We start from the raw sequence: 7054 nt of genomic DNA, 5'->3' as shown, positions 1-7054 counted from the left end.
TGTATATTCTAGCTTAAGGAAAAAGGCTAGTGCCAAGCGAGGTGGTAAGCCAAAAGAAAGATGACCCTTTCTTATCACTAAGACCCTAAAGGGATGCACAATGAGGCCCTGAAAACTTAACCCACCTTCAAGTGACCCGAAGCCTATTGAAACTTGTATGCAAGTGTAGGTGCACTCCATGATCACCCCATTTCTAATGAGATATGCCCTCAGTTGACACACTCTTAGTGCTAGTCAAGACACCCATGTATGACACTTGACATCTATACACTCACAATGCAAGATGTATGACATTGAGGCTTCCTTATGCAATGCTAGTAGAAAATGGATACTTGAATGTACTTGAAATCATGATCCATCTACTCAAGATGTTGCTTACTATGATGCTTAAACTCCTCATCCCAACAACCACTCATACAATGCATGTTGGAATTGGGAAAAACATTGTATTAGTCATAGACAGAGGAACAATCACAAAAAATTTGCTACAGTAAACTCTATACTGTATCTCGGAGGAGTGAACCCTATAGCTCATCTTGAAGAGGGTTCTATCCCCTTTATTTGAATCAAAAATTTCTCCAATTGGAGCTACAATCTAAAAGATATGGCCATTTTTGTGCACTGAGGTCACTATGGACAAGGTGTGGACCCCAAACATGCACAAAGATTCAATTGCAGAATTCTATGATCATTTTTTATCACAAAGTTGTATAGATTATCTAAAAAAGGGCTTTGCCCCCTTTGATTTGAATCAAAAATTTCATTGATCAGAGTTTTGTACTAGAAGCTACGCCCATTTTATTGACAATGGGTCATGTGGACTGCACTCAGATGGTAGGATAGAAAGGCAAAAGCAAAGCCCACCATGAGGAGATCTAGAGGGAGATTAGGGACTCCAAAGCCTTAGTGAATGAATAACCCATCTTGATGAAAGATTTTAATGGTGGTATGCAAGAGGAAGTGCCCAATATGGACCCTTATAGTATGCTCAATTGCACCCTTTGTCAGCATGAGATTCGCCATATGGAAAGGCACATTGATATGGTTGCCAATCATCATCAAATGCTTTCAAAAATAGATCTTGCAATTTAACAAATGGACCTTTCTAGCTCTCGGACTCAACAGACGTTGGAACACCTCACCACCATTGTAGCCTAGTTGACCACCATCTTGGCACAAGACAATGCAAATAGTCCAAGAATGAATCATGAAAACTCCAGCATTGGACCTGCTCCATGGGCTCATAGGGTATTTTTGGAACTAAAGGTACCCCTCCTCCTTCCACAGTCAATATTGGTGAGCCTTTTCATAGTCAAGATGAGCCTCTCCTGAGCTCTCCTATCATCCATGCAGCTAATCCCCCTCTAAGACCCCCACCCCTGCACTGGCCGAACCTCACCCACACTCCCCCACACAGTATTAGCTCAAACATGGCCCTTATTTGGTCCCATGGCAGAAGATTTTCATCCCCCACACTTCTTCCTTTACATGGAAGATCATGGATGAGATGCATTCTTTCCCTAATGCTGTTCGTTTGGGTGTTTTCAAAAAAAAAGATAGGATTGCCAAGAGCTTTAACTTGAAGATCCTATAGAGGGATGTAAAGGATTATGTGATCAATTGTGTTCCATGCCAATAGAACAAGGACAACACGCTTAAACCTACTGGCCTCTTGTAGCCCCTGCCTATTCTTGAAGGAAAATGGACATATATCACTATTGATTTTATTATTGGCCTCCTCATTACCAAGAAAGAATGGAAGAGTATATACGTGGTAAAACCAAGGCTACCCACTTTGTCCCAACTAAGACCCAATACACTGCCTCTCAGGTGGCCACTCTATTTATGGAGCATGTATTTAAGTTGTACACGATGCCAAAGAGATATATATGGAAGATCAATCACAACAAAATATGATCAACATATCTAGATATAAATAAGGTGTACAAACTGTCAACCTTGGCACCTTTAGCAAAAATAAAGTTTCCACATGTAATCTTCCATGTAGAATCACTAAAAAAGACATGATACATGTCATCATCCAACTGTCTAGCAAATAAAGCTTCTAGTCGAAGCTAGGACATAGCATGCATCATAAAGTACAAATGTAGCACCAATACCAAATTGCAATCTCATACCTTCTATACCAACAATGTTGCATATACCATCACTCTGCCTGACCAAACTTGAAAAAGTACAGTAGGTACAAAATCAGTGATGATGTGGTAACATGAAAGGAAGCCCCCAAATCTAGAAGCCAATACTAAGAATATGTAGACTGAATATCAAGTAACTAAGTAGCATTAAGTGACGAAGCAATAAGTATGTAATCATCTAAGTTGTAATCCAAGGTATTTATCTCTTCAATCTGAACACTAGACTTTAAAACAATGTTGCGATCATGAGAAGATTTGGCATTATCATGTGCTTCCTCTTTGCCTTTTTTGCACGTGTCATTGCACATCTTATGGCACTATGACCTTATGTGAACCTAGTGCTCACAATAATGATAGGCAAGAGAGAATTTAGGACCATGGAAATTACTATTTGATTACCCATGAGACTTGGACTTGCCCTTACTAAACTGTGAGTCTCTACCATGATTACTATTCCCATAACCACCATGTTTGCCTCTCACTTTAACTACATAAGAAGTATGAGCTACGTCAATATTCTTCCTATTTACTTCTTTTTCAAGCAAAGCACCCTTAATATCCTTGAGCTTGAGGCTATCATCAGAAGGGTTTGCACTCATAGCAATGCGGAAGGTATCCCAAGACTCAAGTAGTGTGACAAGTACATGGATTACTACAAATAATAGTGCATGATCAGGATGCCAAGTTTATGAGTAACTTTTGGCAGGCGATTTTTACATTTATAGGCACCTAGCTTTCTCCATCCACTGCATATCACCCACAAACTGATGGAGCCAAACCAAAAGGGTAAATAAATGGCTTAAGATCCTTCTATGGCACTTTTTCCATGATGTACAACGTAGTTGAAATATGTGGCTCCACTTTTGCCATCAAATGTCTCCACGATGAACAAGACACCCACAAGTTGACTTCTCATATGTCTCCATTTGAGAACATCATATGTCGAGTTGTAGATGCCATGCTCATGATATGGACTATAATATGTACTGCCTCAACCTAATAAGTCACGGGCATATGTGCATCCGATTCATCGTTGCCCGTGCTACTTCTGCTAATAATCGATCCCATAGTCTCTCAAACAGTAAGAGAACTCATTTGACATATATTCTCCACCATTATCCGATCTCAAGTATTTTATGTAGCCCCCTAATTGTTTTTTTGCCATGGCCTTAATCTCCGAAAACTTTTAAAATGCCTCACTCTTATGCTGCAAAAAGCAGGCCCATATCATCCTACTAAATATAAAACCTACATTTTCCCCTCAAAGAGACATTTTGATATGGACCCCAAAGATCAAGATATACAATTTCCATAGGATATCTTGCCCTCTTTGGAAATGGGAGTCTAGACTGCTTGCCACACTGAGACAAGGCTGACACATATGATCATGGTTTACATATCCAAACTGTGGATATTCATGAACCACTTGTCTAGACTGCATTTGTTTAAGCCTTTGCAAATTCGCATGCCCAATCCTTCTATGCCATAGTTCTACATCTTTATTTTTTCCATGCCCTGTCTCAACATATGTAGAGCTTTATATGATGGGAGTCCTATATCCAAAGCAAATAACTTGTATTTCTTTTGACCACGAGCAACAAGCCTGCCACGGTTGCCATTCTTGAACTCCTCAATGAAACAACTATATGAGTTATGTTGTGCAATGTGTCGTCTCGTATAACCACATACTCTTCAGCTTCTATTTATAGCTTTCTATCAAACCATTCTACATGGTGAGTCATATGGTTTGTAGTGCCTAAATTCAAAAACCAGTCATCCTCTCTAGGAGAGTGCATCATACTACCTACCAAATACATGCTCCATGGTGAAGAGATGACCTCTAGGTGATGAGCCACCTCTAGAACTATAGCTACCCCCACTATATCCACCTACATAATGCCCGAAGTGGGTCCTTCCTTGACCCTTGGTAACTTATACACAAATTCATGATAGCACGCTATTAATTCACGTTTCCTGGTTGTTGCAGGTGAGCCTCAGTGATTTGTAACATTCTGGGGGAAATAGTAGGTGCAATGCTTATCTCTCGGCAAATTTAGTTCACCTTGGATGTTGAGCAGGAGCCGCATTGTGCATGTCTTTTGGCATGATGAAGTACCCAAAACCTTTATTGGTTGAAGTCAAAGGAGAGAAGCAAATTATCGCTCGCTTTCTTGAATTACGCGGATTTGTTGCATGTGTAAAGTAGTTTCACTTCATCTCTCCTAAAACCTGGCTGTGAATTTTATATTCTCGGTTGCTGGGCGATCCGAAGACGCATCGTATATGCGCCTATCATCTTTGCTTTAATCAGAGGAGAAAGTTGTCAGGCCTCGTAGGCAACGTCAAAAAGAGGCAAGAGGCTGGCTCAGGACTCCGGCACCCAAGCGACCAAAGGAGACAGGAACGACCTGGTATTTGGCTTCGCCCGGACTTGAACCGGAGACCTTCAGTGTGTTAGACTGACGTGATAACCAACTACACCACGAAACCTTGGCTGTAGGAAGCGGGGCGGTGTAGTACTCGGCCCTTCATAAGTGCATGCCCGTTCACAAACAGGCTCCCTGCGAAGGACGATCAGCTTTTGCGTACGCGAGAGACTGCTTGAACGCATGCATCCGGGCAGAACCACCGTACTTGAAGTACATAAACTGTAAATTCGAAAAACGCGCTGTAATATGCCAAATCGCCCCTCACATCCAATTCACGTTTCCTTGAACGCCCCGATACTGCACAAAAAAAGCAACAAGGTCCCTCTACTCCCAAACGGATCTTCCTTCACAAAGAACTTGAGAAGGGCTTGAGCACTCTGCGTGTGTGAGGCTACATATCCACCAGCTATGACTTCCTTCACAATGAACTTGAGAAGGCCCTGAGTAAGTACTCTGGGTGTGCGAGTTTCAACTTTAGTGCGGCTCTAGCAAAACCTTTCTCCTAAGCTAGTTTGTTCGACGTTGTTTTTCTCTCTCATCCCTCTCCCATCACTTTGTTACTCTCTTTTTCCTAGCCCAACTTGATTTGTGGTTGTTTTTTAGCCTATTAAGGGGTCACATCCATCCGTCTCTTCCACAATGTGGCAAAGAGCATTTGTGGTGGGGGGTATTGCATCCCATCCGTTGTACTCTCTCTCTCTCTCTCTCTCTCTCTCTCTCTCTCTCTTTGTGTCTCATATAAAGATAAAAAAAAGTTATTTCATTTCTCGTAAATTAAAAATAATAATTAACTAATAAATTGATAATTATTAATTAGTTAATTAATCAAGTAACTAAATGATTAATTAGTGACTAGTTAATTACTAATTAATAATAATTATTTTATAATTCATAGCTCATCAAGTAAATATTAATGAGTTAACTAGTAGTTACTATTAATTAGTAACTAGTTAATTGAGAAATTAATTAACTAACTAATCAATAGTTTAATTAATTACTTAGTTAATTAATTAATCAATTAACTAATCAAATAAATAAATAATTAGTAACTAGTTAATTACTAATTAATAGTAATATTTGTATAATTATTAGTTAATCAAGTAATTAGTTAAATAGTAATTACTATTGATTAGTAATTACTATTAACTATTTTTAATTAAATAATAATTAATTTAACTAAATAACTTAATAATTCATTTAAGCAATTAACTTACTAATTAATTAATTGCATAATTATTATATTAATTATACTAAATAACTAATTTATTGAATAACTATTGAGTCAAATAAGAAGCGAACAAATTTAACTATGAACTAATTATCTGATTATTAAAAAATTAAATAATAAGTATCAAATTAGTTAGTAATTAGTTTGTGATCAGTTAATCAAGTAATTAATTATTTGTTAGTTATTTAGTAATTAACATTTCACTAATAGTAATTAGAATTAGTTAATGACTAATTAGTTAAGTAATGGTAATTACTAATAGTAAGTACCATAATAGTAATTAACTAATAGTAATTACACATTAGTTAATTTTTAATTTTAGCAAGTTAACTAATTAATGAGTTAATTATATTTGATAGGTAGGTAACTAACTAGTTAATTAACTAATTACTAAGTAAGCTTACTAATTAATCTAACTAATTAACTTAATTAGTAAGTAAACTTACTAATTAATTAATTAAATATACTAAATAACTAATTAGATAAACAATTATTGAGTCAAAAAATAAGCAAATAAAATTAATTATTAACTAAATCAATAAATTAACTATTAAATATTTAATTAATTATTAACCAAAGTCACTTTACTAATCAATCTATTGATTAATTAAGTAATTAATAAAAATTAAGTAATATATTTTTTGAACAAAAAACTAATTCATAGATTTTTAAATTTAATTATTTAATAAGTAAGTAATTGATTAAGCAACTAATTAACCACTAAATTAATAACCAATTAATAATTAATTATCTAATTAAAAACCAAGTGACTAATTAAGTAACCATTTAACCAATTAAAAAATTAAGTATTAATTAACAAAGAATATTATATTTTATATTAGTCAAATAATTATTTATTTAAAATTAATGATTAATAATTAATAAATTTTTATATCAATAATTGATTAATTAATTAGCCAATAAAATTATATGCTGATTGATTAGTTAAAATTAATAACTATGAATTTTTTTTAGTAATAACCAATAATTGGTTACTTTAAATTAATAAATAATTCATTAAATTAATAAATAATAAATTATAAATTATTATTTTTAAATTTTTTATAAATTATTGAAATATATTTAATTAGTTATTAATTAGTTTTTAACAATCAATAAATATATTTTATTCAAGTAGTAATTGCTAATAGTAATATTATGTATTTATTTTATTTAAAAATATTAAATAATTTATCACGTGGTTATTTAGTAATTAAAACTATTTATTACTCAATTAATTA

At 34.8% G+C, this 7054-nt stretch overlaps 1 non-coding gene across 1 annotated transcript; it reads right to left on the bottom strand.

Moving 5' to 3' along the window:
- Window positions 1–4572: 4572 nt before the first annotated feature.
- On the bottom strand, window positions 4573–4646 carry TRNAV-AAC (transfer RNA valine (anticodon AAC)). Its single transcript has one exon. It is a non-coding gene; the product is annotated as a tRNA-Val (tRNA).
- Between the last annotated feature and the right edge of the window lie 2408 nt (window positions 4647–7054).

Source organism: Lygodium microphyllum, chromosome 26, assembly GCF_053477565.2.
Source record: "Lygodium microphyllum isolate KBCC chromosome 26, Lygodium_microphyllum_v1.1.10, whole genome shotgun sequence".
Taxonomy (NCBI): Eukaryota; Viridiplantae; Streptophyta; class Polypodiopsida; order Schizaeales; family Lygodiaceae; genus Lygodium; species Lygodium microphyllum.
The sequence above is the reverse complement of the archived record's forward strand: the minus strand, read 5'-3'. Positions and strand labels throughout refer to the sequence as shown.